The 15687-nt window shown below is 44.7% G+C and overlaps 1 protein-coding gene across 13 annotated transcripts in view; it reads left to right on the top strand.

The window, feature by feature from the left end:
• The first annotated feature begins 6953 nt into the window (after positions 1-6953).
• NCOA6 (nuclear receptor coactivator 6) overlaps positions 6954-15687 on the top strand; it is a 119066-nt gene continuing 110332 nt past the window's right edge. For all 13 annotated transcript variants that reach the window (XR_012419295.1, XR_012419294.1, XM_074005083.1 and 10 more), the window contains exon 1: positions 6954-7138. The gene's annotated coding sequence lies outside the window, so the exon portion shown is untranslated. The remainder of the gene's footprint in view (positions 7139-15687) is intronic.

Here is a 15687-nt window from a genome sequence, read left to right as displayed (position 1 = left end):
CCCATGACCCTTGGCTTAAGGACATGGACATCAAGGTGAAAAAATTAGGATAGTGGCTCTGGAATCTTTTGTGTATGTGTGTATGGTAAAATATATATAACATAAAATTTGCCATTTTAACCATTTTTAAGCCTATAATTTGGTGGCATTAAGTATATTCACATGCAACCATCACCACCATCTACCTCCAGAACTTTTTTGTTTTCCCCTACTGAAACTTCACGCCCATTGAACACAAACTTCCCATTCCCTCTCCCTCTAGCCCTTGGCAACCACTCCACTTTCTGTCTTTACGAATTTGGCTACTTTAGGAACCTCATATAGGAGGAATCATACAATATTTGTCCTTTTGTGACTGACTTATTTCACTTAGCATAATGTCTTCAAGGTTCATCCATGTTGTACGTTGTGTCAGAATTTCCTTCCTTTATGAAGGTTGAGCGATGTTCCATTGTATGTATAGACCACATTTTGCTTATCTATTTAACTGTCCATAGATATGTGGGTTGCTTCTACATGTTGGTTATTGTGAACAATGCTGCTTTGAACAGGGGTGCACAAATATCTCTTTGAAACTCTGCTTTCACTTCTTTTTTATTTTTTAAATTTTATTTGGAAACAGAGGTTTGCTCCATCACCCAGGCTGGAATGCAGGAATGGAAACATGGCTCACTGCAGCCTCAACCTCCAGGGCTCAACTGATCCTCCCGCCTCAGCCTCCTGGGTAGCTGGGACCACAGGTATGTGCTGCCACACCTGGCTTGTTTATTTATTTTTAAACTTTGAGACAGGAGCTCATCTGTCACCCAGGCTGGAGTACAGTGGTACTAATGTGATTTCACTTATTTTGGATAAGTATCCAGAAGTGGAATTACTGGCTCATAGGGTAATCCTTATTTTTTCCTTGAGACTGGGTCTTGCTATGTTGCCCAGGTTTGACTCAAACTCCTGGGTTTAAGTGATCCTCCCGCCCTAGCCTCCCAAGTAGCTGGGATTATGGGGGCGCCTATGTTTAACTTTTTGAGGAAATGCCAAACTGTTTTCCACCATGGCTGCATCAATTTACATTCCTATCTGGGTGTGGTGGCTCACGCCTGTAATCTCAGCATTTTGGGAGGCCAAGGCAGGTGGAACACTTGAGCCTAGGAGTTGGAGACTAGCCTGGGCAACAGCGTGAAACCTAGTCTCTACAAAAAATGCAAAGATTAGCTGGGCATGATGGCGCATGCCTGTAATCCCAGCTACTCTAGAGGCTGGGGTATGAGAATTGCTTGAACCTGGGAGGCAGAGGTTGCAGTGAGCTGAGATTGCACCACTGCACTCCAGCCTGGATGACAGAGCAAGACTGTCTCAAAGAAAAACAAAAAACAAAAACAAAATACATTCCCACCAGCAATGCATAAAAGTCCTAATTTCTCCACATCCTTGCCAAAACTTGTTATTTTTTGCCTTTTAAAAAAATAACAGCGGCTGGGCGCCGTGGCTCATGCCTGTAATCCTAACACATTGGGAGGCCGAGGCAGGCAGATTGCCTGAGCTCAGGAGAGTTTGAGACCAGCCTGGGCAACATGGCGAAACTCTGTCTCTACGAAAAATACAAAAATTAGCTGGCCATGGTGGTGCGCGCCTGTAATTCCAGCTACTTCAGGGGCTGAGGCACAAGAATTGCTTGAACCTGGGAGGCGGAGGTTGCAGTGAGCTGAGATCACACCACTGCACTCCAGGCTGGGCGACAGAGATTCTGTCTCAATAAATAAATAAATAAATAAATAAATAAATAAATAAATAAAATGGGTATGAAGTGGTATCTCATTATGGTTTTGATTTGCATTTCTTTAATGACTACAGAGATTGAACATCTTTTTGCGTGCTTATTAGTCATTTGTATATCTTCTTTGAAGAAATGTCTATTCAAGTCCTTTGCCTTTTTTTTTTGAGACAGGGTCTTACTCTGTCACCCAGGCTGGAGAGCAGTGATATGATCTTGGCTCACTGTAGCCTCCAATTCCCAGGCTCAAGTGATCCTTCCACCTCACCTCAATCTCATGAATAGTTGGGATTACGGGCACACATGACCATGGCCAGCTAAATTTTTAATTTTTTGTAGAGATGAAGTCTTACTGTGTTGCCTAGGCTGGTCTTGAACTCCTGGACTCAAGCAATCCTCCTGCCTTGGCCTCCCAAAGTGCTGGAATTACAGGCGTGAGCCGTAGCACCCAGTCTTATTGCAGAGTTTCTGGAATCTTCCAGAGCTTTCTTACCTCTAGAAGTCTTTGTGGGTTTGGAAGTATGTCAATGAGGTCTTCTCAGCCTCTGGGCTGGCTGTTGTCAAGACCTCTGTATCTACAGGAGGAAGTAGCCAGAGCTTTTCATTCAATCTTTCAGGTAAATTAATCAAGTCATTCATTCATTGTATCTTTATCCAAAAAATCATTCTTTGGCTATGTCAGATTTCCAGGCTAACACAAAAGTACAAACTGTTTGGTTCTGTTTCTATGGAGATCAAGAACTGTCAAAGTTAATCTACGGTGCTAGAAGTCGGAATAATGGTTACATTTGGGGGAGCAGGTATTTATTGGAAGGGAACATATAAAAGAGAACAAATGAGAACTTTCTGGGTTGATAGATCTATAACTTGATCTAGATGTTGGTAACACAGGAATGTAAGCAAAAAAATTATTAGATATACACGTAATATTTTTTCATTTTATTGTGTATAAATTTCAGTTTTTAAAAGTTAAAATAAAAAGCTTCAGAAAAGTTTTTTTTCCCAGGATATTTTAAATTTCTTTGGTGTTAATTTCATAGGCTCAAAGGTCTAAGGTGCCCCCCTGTTGCGGTTGCCTGTGGTTCTCTTTGCTCTTCTCTGCCCTCTTGGGCCCAGTACCTAGCATTGTGCTTAGGATTCACAAACGCAGCAAATACTTATTGAGCACCTACTCTGTGCCAGGCGCTGTGCTATGTGCTGAGGAAACAGTGTTAAACAAGATGGATAAGGTTTTCTTCCTTATTGTGTCCATAGTCTAGTGGCAAAGACAGGTAATAATCACTTAGTACATTCTATTGAGGACAAGCACATCGTGCTAAGAAAACCTGTCTGGGAATGAGTCAGGTAAAGTATCCTTGGAGTAGCCCTGTTTGAATTGGGATCTGAAGGCTGAGAGTTATCTAAGTGGGGAGAGCATTGCAGGCGGGGGATCAGCATGTACAAGGGTTCTCAGAAGGGAGGGAGAACAATGTGTAAGAAATATCACTGTAGTTGCAACCCAGAGAAAGGGGAAGAGGGCCCTGAGATAAATCTAGAGATGTGAGGAGGCCAACATTTATTTGACTTTTATCTTAAGAGCAATGTAGAGCCATCAGATTTTTTTTTTTTTTTTTCTTTTGAGACAGAGTCTCACTCTATTGCCCAGGCTGGAGTGCAGTGGCCGGATCTCAGCTCACTGCAAGCTCCGCCTCCCGGGTTTTTACGCCATTCTCCTGCCTCAGCCTCCCGAGTAGCCGGGACTACAGGCGCCCACCACCTCGCCCGGCTAGTTTTTTGTATTTTTTAGTAGAGACGGGGTTTCACCGTGTTAGCCAGGATGGTCTCAAACTCCTGACCTCGTGATCCGCCCGTCTCGGCCTCCCAAAGTGCTGGGATTACAGGCTTGAGCCACCGCGCCCGGCCCGACTTTTATCTTAAGAGCAATGTAGAGCCATCAGATTTTTTTTTTTTTTTCTTTTGAGACAGAGTCTCACTCTATTGCCCAGGCTGGAGTGCAGTGGTATGATCTCAGCTTACTGCAGCCTCAACCTCCCAGGCTCAAGCAATCCTCCCACCTCAACCTCCCGTGTGACTTGGGTCACAGGCGTGCAGCACCATGCCTGCTATGTTTTTGTCTTGTTTTCTTGAGACACGGTCTCCCTTTGCCACCCAGGCAGGAGTGCACTGGTGTTATCTCGGCTCACTGAAGCCTCTACCTCCCAGCCCATGTGATTCTTGCCTCATGCCTCAGCCTCCCGAGTAGCTGGGACTACAGGTGTGCACCATCATGCCCAGCTAATTTTTGTATTTTTAGTAGAGATGGGGTTTCGCCATGTTGCCAGGCTAGTCTCGAACTTCCGAGCTGAGGTGATCCGCCCACCTTGACCTCCCAAAGTGCTGGGATTACAGGTGTGAGCCACTGAGCCCAGCCATTTTTGTATTTTTTGTTGAGACAGGGTTTGCCATGTTGCTCAGGGTAGTCTCGAACTCCGGGCTCAAGCGATCCACCTGCCTCAGCCTCCCAAAGTGTTGGGATTATAGGCACGAGCCACTGTACCTGGCCATCATCAGATACTTTTAAGTAGGGTAGTGACATGATCAGATTTCTGATCATTAGAAACATTACTCTGACAGCAGGTTGGAGAATAGATTAGAGGGCGGTCAGGGTAATGCGAAAAGATGGTGGGTATCCCAGTTCAAGCACACTGTGTGTACTCAGTAAATATAGATGGAATGAAAGGGTTCCTGACTCCCTTTCTTCTATGGGATCAGTAGGACTGATCTGTTTAATTAGTTTACATCTACCTGCTCATCCTCCATCTCCTGTGATGCTCAGAACAGACCCCTAACTCCCATTTTACAGATAAAGAAGCTCAAGTTCAGAGAGGCAAGGACAGCTATCAAGAGCAAAAGCCAAAGACAGCTACCATACCATCCAGCAATCCCACTCTTAGGTATACACCAGAAAAAAGGAAATCAGTGTATGGAAAAGATCCGCACTCGCATGTTTACTGCAGCCCTATTCACAATAGCCAAGATTTGGAAGCAGCCTAAGTGTCCATCAACAGATGAATGGATAAATAAAATGTGCATATACACAATGGAATACTATTCTGCCATTTAAAAAGTGAGATCCTGTTATTTGCAACAATATGGATGGAACTGGAGGTCATTATGTTACGTGAAAGAAGCCAGGTACAGAAACACAAACTTCACATATTCTCACTTATTTGTGGAAGCAACAAATTTTTTATTTTTTTTTTTGGGACGGAGTCTCACTCAGCTGCCCAGGTTAGAGTGCAGTGGCGCGATCTCAGCTCACCGCAACCACCATCTCCCAGGTTCAAGAGATTCTCCCGTCTCAGCCTCCTGAGTAGCTGGGATTACAGGCACTCGCCATCATGCCCAGCTAGTTTTTGTATTTTAGTAGAGACAGGGTTTCACCATGTTGGCCAGGCTGGTCTTGAACTCCTGACCTCAGGTGATCCACCAGTCTTGGCCTCCCAAAGTGCTAGGATACAGGTGTGAGCCACCGCACCCAGCCAGGAGCGAAAAATTAAAACAATTGAACTCATGGAGATAGAGAATAAAAGGAGGGTTACCAGAGGCTGGTAAGGTTAGTGGGGAGGTGGGTGAGAAGCGGGAATGACAAAAGAATAGTTACAAAGAATGTATAAGACCTAGTATTTGCTAGCACAAGAAGGTGACTATAGTACAAAACAATTGGCCGGGTGCGGTGGCTCACGCCTATAATCCCAGCACTTTGAGGGGCTGAGGCAGGCAGATCATGAGGTCAGGAGTTCGAGACCAGCCTGGCCAATATGGCGAAACCCCATCTCTACTTAAAAAATATACAAAAATTAGCTGGGTGTGGCGGCAGGCGCCTGTAGTTCCAGCTACTCAGGAGCCTGAGGCAGGAGAATCCCTTGAAACAGGGAGGCGGAGGTTACAGTGAGCCGAGATCGCGCCACTGCACTTCAGCCTGGGCGACATAGTGAGACTGTCTCAAAAAAAAAAAAAAACACAAAAACCACACACACACAATTTAGCTGTACATTTTAAAATAACTAGAGTGTAATTGGGTTGTTTGTAACACAAAGGATAAATGCTTGAGGTGCTAGATACCCCATTTACCATGATGTGATTATTACATGATGTATGCCTGTATCAAAATCTCATGTACCCCATAAATATATTCACCTACTACGTACTTACAAAAATTTAAAAAATACATCAGTGTAGTGTGGGAAAAAAGAAAACAAAAACAAAAATTTTTTTTTTTTTTTGAGACGTGGTCTCGCTCTGTCGCCCAGGCTGGAGTGCAGTGGCTGGATCTCAGCTCACTGCAAGCTCCGCCTCCCGGGTTTACGCCATTCTCCTGCCACAGCCTCCCGAGTAGCTGGGACTACAGGCGCCCGCCACCACGCCCGGCTAGTTTTTTGTATTTTTTAGTAGAGACGGGGTTTCACCGTGTTAGCCAGGATGGTCCCGATCTCCTGACCTCGTGATCCGCCCGTCTCGGCCTCCCAAAGTGCTGGGATTACAGGCTTGAGCCACCGCGCCCGGCCCAAAAAATTTAAAAAAAAGAGTGAAAGCCAGATATGAATCCAGGCCTGTATGACAGACGTCAAGGCCAGTGCTGAGGAGGCCTTTCTACATTTGGGAAGTGGGGAGGGGCCACACTCGTTCGATCAATAATTCTATTTCCTGAGCATTTTAGCTTGCTAGGGAGGTAATGATGGGAAAAAGAAGAGAGGGATTTAGAGGCAAATAATAGTGAAAGCTTTTATCTATATCCCATTAAGCTTATTATTAGACACTATGTGTCAGGCACGGTGACAAGTGCCTTCCATGCCTACCTCCATTTCCTCCTCACAAGAACTATGATTTTCCCCATATTTCAGATGGGTAAACTGAGGTTTGGAGTTGCCATTTCCAAGGATACTCAGTGCGCTCGCAAAAGGCTGTTCGGTGTGTGTTTCCCCAGCGGGACTCACTGGCGAGAGAATAGCACTGGGAAGCCGACAGAAACCCACGAGATCCCAGCATTAAGCTCACAGCACCCAAGCGAGCTGGCGCGCACTCCACCTCGCGCTCCCGGGGACGTCTGGTCACGTGGGCAATGCCCCGCCCCTCGAGTCCGCCCCGCCCCCTCTGGCGCTCCCTCCCTCTTTCCCTCCCTCCCCCTCCCTCCCCGGCCCGGTCCGGCCCATCCCCCTCCCCGCCGGCTCGGTGAGGCCCTGCCGGGTCGGGCTGCGGGCGGCCGGGCGCGGGTGGCCGGACAGACGGGCGCACGCGAGGACTGACGGACGGACGCACGGAGGGCGGCGGGCACGCACGGCCGGGGCTGGCGCTCCAAGGCCCGCCCGGGAGGGCTGGGGCCGCGCTCAGGTGAGACGACGGCGGCGCGGGCCCGTAAGGGGTGGGCCCGCCGGGTGTCCGCGGTCCTTGTCGGGCTGGCTTCGCGGGGAGGAGGCGCCGCCCGGGCCCGGCGCGGGAAAATGGCGCCGGGCGACCGAGTGGCACGGTCTGAGTGCGGGCCCGGCCCGGAGCCGCCCCGCCCGCCGCGCTTATGTCCCCGTCGCCATGTTGGGGAGCGGGCCCCAGGCCTGCGGGCGGGGGCGCTGGAGGGAGCGGCGGCCCGGCGGGGTGGGGAGGGTGCTGGGCGCTGGGGCCGGCGCACTGAGGGAGTGCAGGGCTGGCCGGGGTCTGCACGGGGTGGCGCTCCAGGCCCGGGGAACAGGCGGGAGCCAGTAGTGGGGTCGTGGTCAGGGTCGTGGAGAAGGAACACTGGATCCGAAAGGAACCAGGATTGGGGTCCATGGGCTGAGAGGATGGCAGGACGTGGAACTGGGTTAGGCCTTAGGCGGGCTTAGGGCACTAGTGCAGGTAGAACCTGGTGATTGGGGTGGAGGCATGGGGGCCAAGCTTAGGCTGTCAGGGCTGGAGCAGTTCTTTGCGGGGAGGGAAGGAGGTGATGGATGAGGAATGAGGGCCCTTTGGGTACAGACGCTGGTATCAGATTGGGGCAGTCCTTGGGGTACTGGGGCTGATTTGCAAAGCTGTATAACTCCCAAGGCTCTGAAGACTTACGTTCCAAGCATCCTCCACCCCCTATTGGGGGAAGCAACAGGAAAAAGGAGGTGTTTGATGAGAGAAAAGGGGGACAAAAGGGGACTGAGGTTTGGGTGCAGGAGCTGACCGGCAAAAGAGGCACAGAGAGTGGAACTGGTTGGCAAGAAAGGAAAGAACCTTTATCAACTTAGGGAATTGTGTGTGTCTTTAAAAGGAGGGACCCGGCTGTTTGGGGGCGGTGACCCAAGGTGTCTTCCCTGGAAGGGGACAGCCCACAGCTTAAGAGCAGGGTCACCTGGAGAGGTCATCCGAAAGGCGTTATTGAAGCCAGTAAAATGGTGAAGAAGAGTGAATGTATAAAAACTACAAAGGCCTGAGAGATCAAGTAAAGATTTCAAATCAGGTAGTGATTTTAGCTGAAACAGAAAGGTAAAGTTGACTTTTCAAGATCTTACAAGTTAGTAGCAGAGGGTCTACTGGAAATGGTCAGCTGCCTGCTCACTAAACACATTGCCTTAAAGGAGTTTGCTAGCTGGGAGAAAGGTGTTAAGAAATGAACCATAACATTCTTGTGATGAAACTAAAAGCAAACAAACAAAAACAATAAGAAGTGAAGCGTAACAGTATATACCAGATAACTATTAAATTTGTTTTGTTCCTTTAATGACTTTGGCAATACAAAGGCTGAAGGGAATACAAAAGAGGGTAGGCAGCCAGTTTTTTGGTATTTCCTGGCTCATCTCTAATTGTGCAAAGTTGTTGTCTTTGAGACCTTCTAACTTTGTAGAGTTTTAAGAGATGCTCCGGCCAGCCATAGTGGCTCATGCCTGTAATCCCAGCACTTTGGGAGGCCAAGGCGGGAGGATTGCTTGAGCCCAGGAGCTGGGAGACCCCATCTCTACAAAAAAATAAAAAAAATTAGCCACCTGATGTGGCTTGTACTTTTAGTCCCAGCCACTCAGGAGGCTGAGGTGGAAGGATCGCTTGAGCCTGGGAGGCCAAGGCTGCAATGAGCCGTGCTGTGATCGTTCCATGATATTCCAGCCTGGATTACAGAGTAAGACACTGTCTAAAAAAAAAAAAAGAAAAAAGAAATACTTCTTCTCTTCTAGGTGTTTACCACAAAGGGACACAAAATCCTAAAAAAGAAAAGTGAAAAATTGTAAAGACCCAGAGTGTCTATTTTGTTAATTGAAGTTGGATCATGTTAGAGAAAAATTCAAAGTTCGCGTGGGCTATGGGAGAGTTCTGAAGGAAATATGCAAACTAGTCATGGAAAATAGGTCCAGGGCCCCATATAATCAAAGAGAATTAATGAACAGAAAGGTTATGAGGGCAAATATAAAATAAGATTGTCAATACCATATGTATATACTGCAACACAATTCATTTGTTCTGGGTTTTTCTTTTCTTTTTTTTTTTTAATTTGTGGAGATGGGATTTCAACATGTTGCTCAGGCTGGTCTTGAGCTCCTTAGCTCAAGTGATCTGCCCACCTCGGCCTCCCAAAATGCTGGGATTACAGGCGTGAGCCACCTGGGTTTTTCTAATGAAGGAAGACCTGACCTTATCTGTGCCATGGACCCCTTTCAGAATAATATTTTTTAGTTGTATAAAATAAAGTACATTGAATTATAAGGAACACCAATTATATGGAAATATAGTTTCCAACATATACAAATCTAATATTCATATACTTGTTTTTTTTTTTTTTTTTTTGAGACGGAGTCTCGCTCTGTCACCCAGGCTGGAGTGCGGTGGCCGGATCTCTGCTCACTGCAAGCTCCGCCTCCCGGGTTTACGCCATTCTCCTGGCTCAGCCTCCGGAGTAGCTGGGACTACAGGCGCCCGCCACCTCGCCCGGCTAGTTTTTTGTACTTTTTAGTAGAGACGGTGTTTCACCGTGTTAGCCAGGATGGTCTCGATCTCCTGACCTCGTGATCCGCTCGTCTCGGCCTCCCAAAGTGCTGGGATTACAGGCTTGAGCCACCGCGCCCGGCCTCATATACTTGTTTATCAGCACATTAAGAAATCAGATTTAGTGATGGATCTGATAATTACAATTTCAAAGACATGATGCGCATAAAGCCTACTTCAAGATTATACGCAACAACTGTAGTATGATATAAAGATATTTGAGATTTCTGTTGTTACAGAGTCATAGATACTGCTAATACTAGAATGGTATGTTACCTACACTTAAATTTGAATAGAATAATAATTTTCAGTTAGAGATTAATAAAAGAGATTTTTTTTTTCCTATTCGAGTTCACAAACCCCACTGACGTCCTATCTATAGACTCCTGTCTGTGAACCCCAGGTTAAGAAACCCTCCTCCTACTACCAGGTATGTCTTCTATTTAGCAAACATTTACTGTGCCTCAAGGCATTTACTGCATATCAAGCATTATGCTGGGCTCTGTAGATTCAGAGGTCTTTAAGGCAGAGTCACTTCACTTTGGGTATGCAGCCCTATGAGTGAAGTAGACATATGAGCAATCATAGTTCAGGATGGTCGACACCAAAGAAGAGTTATTAAACATTGTAAGGACACAGAGATGGGTGTGTCTCTGCTCAAAGAATCAGGGAAGGTGTTTTGAAGGGGTGACATTTGAGATATGTCCTGAAAGATACAGGAGTTTGCCAGTGATATAGAGAGAAGGGCCTTTCAGGTAAAGACACGTTTTCAGGGAATGTATTAATAACTGAATGTGGCTGGAGCATAGAATGTGTGTGAAAGCATGGCCAGAGATGATACTAGGAAGACCGTGTTAGGAACCTGGTTGTGAAGGACCTTGCTAAGGAGTTTGGACTGAAACCTCAGCTGAAAGAGGCATTCAGGATCTTCGAGAAGGGAAGTATGGGGTGGAGGTTTAATTTCTAGGAGATAAATGGATGTTCTTTGGAAGGAGGGTAGACCAAAGACCAGAGAGGTAATGAGGATCTGAACTAAGGCAGAGGCTGTGGGCATTGATCAGAGTTAGAATTTGCAGGTGTTGACGATTGACATTGTGAGTGGTAAAAGGGAGGAGTTTTTTAGATTTCTGGTTTGGGGTGGTGGCTGTCAAAAGAGGTTTGAAAAAGTGAAAGGAAAATGAGGGGAGAATTCTCATCGATAATAAGGGTGAAAAGGTTTTTTTGGCAGAATAATAGAGTTGCTGTCAAGTGTAGTGTAGTTTTTGGTTAAGGAAATCAGAGGTGTCAGCAGACATAAAAGACAGGCGAAAACGTGGGAAGTATCCTACCTATAGTGTAGAAATAGCACAGCTGTCTATGTCAGGGGTCAACAAACTGTGGTCCATAGGTCAAATCTGGCCCACCATCTGTTTTTGTAAATAACGTTTTATTGGAATACAGCCACACTCATTTAAATTTATATATTGTCCCTATCTTCTTTTATGGTACCAATAGCAGAGTTGCGTAGTCATGACAGAGATGTGTTGTGTCAGTTCACAAAGCTGGAAATACTCTTTACAATAACACTTGCCAACCCCTGTTCTATATGTCTGAGGGTTGGATGTTCAACCTCTAATTTGCCATCTAATGTCTATATGATGATGGAGAATGAATAAACGTCTTGGTTCTGGCCTTTGGGCTGGATTACCCATGCACTGTGTACCTGCAGCACAACACAGACCCCTGAATATTTATATCAGTCAGTGATGGCAAGGTCTATTGTTCTGGAGTGTACTGTGTGGTAACTGTGGTAGTGCCAGCTTTACACAGATTAGATAATGCTTGGGCTTGTTTTGCTGTTTTTCTTACTGGGTTGTCTTTTACAAAATATTTCTTTATGGATTCTGATTATTAATCCTTTGTTGTTGATAGGTATTACAGATGTCATTTTCCAGTTTCTTGCTTATTTTAAATTTTTTTTTTTTTTTTTGAGATGACGTCTTGCTCTGTCGCCAAGGCTGGAGTGCAGTCATGCCATCTCAGCTCATTGTAACCTCCGCCTCGCAGGTTCAAGTGATTTTCTTGCCTTAGCCTCCCAAGTAGCTGGGACTACAGGCATGTGCCACCACACCTGGCTAATTTTTGTGTTTTTAGTAGAGATGAGGTTTCATCATGTTGGCCAGGCTGGTCTCAGACTCCTGACCTCAAGTGATCCACCTGTCTTGGCCTCCCAAAGTGTTGGGATTACAGTTATGAGCCACTGCACCTGGCCTGTTGCTTATTTAAAAAAAAATCTGTTTAAGGTGTCATTTGTTAAAAAGTTCTGAATTTTAGTGTCAACTTTATCAATCTTTTCCTTCAAGATTTGCAGTTATTCTTTGTTCTGTTTTGAGGCAGGGTCTCGTTCTGTCACCAAGGCTGGTGTGCAGTGGTGCAGTCTCGGCTCACTACAGCCTCAACCTCCTGGGCTCAAGCAGCCCTCCCGCCTCAGCCTCCTGAAGCAGTTGAGATCACAGACATGCACCACTGTGCCCTGCTACTTTTTGCATTTTTTGTAGAGGTGGGGTTTCGCCATGTTACCCAGGCTAGTCTCAAACTCCTGAGCTCAAGCTATCCACCCGCTTCAGCCTCCGAAAGTGCTGGGATTACAAGTGTGAGTTACTGTGCCCAGCCTGCAATTATTCTTTATATTCTGGGATCCCTCTGTTGTTTTCAATGGTCAGATCTTTAATGTATCTGGAATGGATTCTTATGTGTAGTGTAAGGTAGGGTCCAGTTTCATTTTTTTTCCCTACGTATAACCAGTGATCCCAGCATCATTTATTGAATGGGGCTTGCTTTCAAATTGTGAGCTTTTTTTGGTGGAGTCTGTCTGAGGTCCTTATTAAGCACTGCTGCTTGCTGATTGTGTGACCTTGGACAAATAAAACCTCATTGCGCCTCAGCTTCCTCATCTTTAAGGATAATAGTAATCTCATAGGGTTTTGTGAGGATTAAATGAGTCAATATACGTAACGTGTAAAATAGTGCTTGGCATCTAGAACATGCTCAATAAATACTAGGTGTTCTTTAGCACTACTGTTCATTTGATTCCTCAGCACCTGGTACAGAGTAGGGGCTCACTTTGCTTAATTAAATTGTCAAATTAATTTGGTTTTCAGGTCAATCAGAATGGTTGAGAGTTGGGCTAAGTGTTGCAGGAGATGCTTCCAAGAAGCTGCTTAGTTTTAGGGGCTGCCTTAGATTATCTGCTGGGATAGAACTCTTCTCACACCATCACTCTTGCAGAGAACTTTTGTAGCAGAGGTTGCAAACTGGCAACCTGTGGTTGGATTTGACCTGTATACATATTTTGTTTGGTTTACACAATATTTTTAATGTCTTAAAAATGTACACAGACTTCTGAGTTTCTGACTTAACCTTGAAAAATTGGAAGATCTGTGAACAGCAAGCCCATATTCACTTATAGCAGTAACTAGCTGAAACTTTTAGGTGGGATGTGTTTCTTAGTTCTCCATAGTCTGCACTGCTCTCTTGCTTTGCAGTTTATTTTTTTTATTTTTTATTTTTTTTGAGACGGAATCTCTCTCTGTCGCCCAGTCTGGAGTGCAGTGGCACGATCTCCACTCACTGCAAGCTCCGCCCCCAGGGTTCATGCTGTTCTCCTGACTCAGCCTCCTGTGTAGCTGGGACTACAGGCGCCCATCACCATGCCTGGCTAATTTTTTGTATTTTTAGTAGAGACGGAGTTTCACAGTGTTAGCCAGGATGATCTAGATCTCCTGACCTCGTGATCCGCCTGTCTCGGCCTCCCAAAGTGTTGGGATTATAGGCGTGAGCCACTGCGCCTGGCCTGCTGTTTATTTTTATGGCCCTGTAGACATTTAATTTTCTGATTCTTACTTTACTGAGGTTTTGAATGTTGTCTCCCCCAAACCAATAAATGACATATTGGGATGGGGGAGGATGGCCAGAAATTGACAGATGAATTTGTGGGCAAGTAAATGCTAAAATCTATTTCTAAGGATGAGCCATACTTGATCATAATGAATAGAATGATAATTGAAATTAAAAGATGAGGTGAAATTCAGCTTAGCTCCTTGAATATTTGGGCATCTACTATGTGTTAGATACTGTATTAGAAAATTACCACATTGGTGATAGAAAATTAGCCGGCCAGCTTTATGAAATACTCTAGAAGAACTCTTTTTACTTGTAATATGGAGCTCTTATCCAAGAGAGTGGTTGGAGGAGAAAGGAAATATAGGTATTATTTTCTCAAATATTTATTGAGCCCTACCATGTATACTGGAAACTGGCTAGAACTCTGCAAGATACCAGGATGAATCTAGCCAAGGTTTGTATGCTGAGGAATGTCTGTAATGTGTTATGGAGTTGGGATACTAGAGAATAGTACCTGCAAGAGGTGGCCTGTGAATGAAACTGCCAATAGTTAGTATCTTAATACTTGGAGATGAGACAGTACTGTATTTTCAGGCTGAGTGAAAGCGTAAGCACAGAGGTGGGTATTTAGGAGATGGTAAAGGGTCCACTTTGCTTGGAGAACAAGATTGTTACAAGGGTGTTGTTGGACTTAAGGCTGGAAATGGAGATGAACAACAGCAACAATAATAGATAAAACCTAAAATGAATAAATAAAACTTAAAAAAATTAATAGTAGTAGTGGCTTTTTTTCCCCCAGTGTGCTTTGGGTAGGGTTTTTTTTGTTTTGTTTTGTTATGTTTTGTTTTTAAATAGAACCAGGGTCTTACTCTGTTGCCCGGGCTGGAGTGCAGTGGTGTGATTATAACTCATTGCAGTCTTTAATTCCTGGACTCAAGTGATCTCCTGCCTTGGTCTCCCAAATTGCTAGGATTATAGGCGCAAGCCATATGCCTGGTCAGTGGCTCACAGTTTTTGCATGGTTACTATTTGCAAGATAATGTGCTAAGCATTTCATAAGTAGCATTTTATTTAATCCTTACAACAACCTGATGAGGTAGGCACTGGTTTTTAATCCCTTTTTGCATATAAAATGAGGAAGAGAACTAACAATTGATACAGAAAATATTTGAGTCCAGGTAGTCTAATTTCAAAGCTTGTCTTCCTAATCTCTGCATACCATACAATCAAATCATGGAAGGCTTTGAATCTCCATTTCTGTTCCAAGCTGGGAAGTTTGGACTTGATTGACTAAATAGTGGAAAGTCATCGAATGTTTTTCACCAGTGATCTAATGAAAGCTGCACATTAGGAAAGGAAGCCTGATTGTGAAGTGTAGGATCGGCATGGGGAGAAAGGAGAGGTATGGAGCTAGTTTACTCTCTTACTTTTCACTAGATTGGATGGGTGCTCCTTTAGGACTGGGCTGGTGTCTGTCTCTGCCTTCCCTCTTCCCTCCCTTCGGCTCCAGTGTCTGCCTATTTTGATGTCTGTCATATTCATTTATTTTTTTAAATGTGATCTTTTTCTACCTCACCTTATTCTAAAAAGGACGTAAAGTGGCTGTCTAGGAGCTCAATAAACGTTCTGAATTAATTAGTAAATAACTAGAGTTATATTTAGATGTATACACAAATGAAATACTATGGCTTTGATGGCATTAGTAATGATCCCTAGGGTTGGTCATATGCTTTATTTGATATACAAGCTCAATAAAGCAGAAGGCCAGGACCACACCTTTACCTTATGATGAATTGTGTATTCTATGTCAGTTACAATATTCATTATCAGTTAATAAATTAACTATATCAGTTAATATTAATGAGCAACAAATTCAGAGGTTATTCATACTTTAAATAGATATTTCGGTTTGTATTTAGCATTAACCAGCTGCAACTCCCCACTCCCATACACAAAGGCAACAAAAGTTCCCATTAATCAGCTCCTTTACTGATATTGAATCTATTGAATATCAGTTCAATAGTACCCATTTATGTACATTTTCTTTTTCTTTTCTTTCTTTCTTT

The sequence above is a fragment of the Macaca fascicularis genome, chromosome 10 (assembly GCF_037993035.2).
Source record: "Macaca fascicularis isolate 582-1 chromosome 10, T2T-MFA8v1.1".
NCBI lineage: Eukaryota > Metazoa > Chordata > Mammalia > Primates > Cercopithecidae > Macaca > Macaca fascicularis.
Note: the sequence above shows the minus strand (reverse complement) of the source record. Positions and strands in the feature narration are given on the sequence as shown.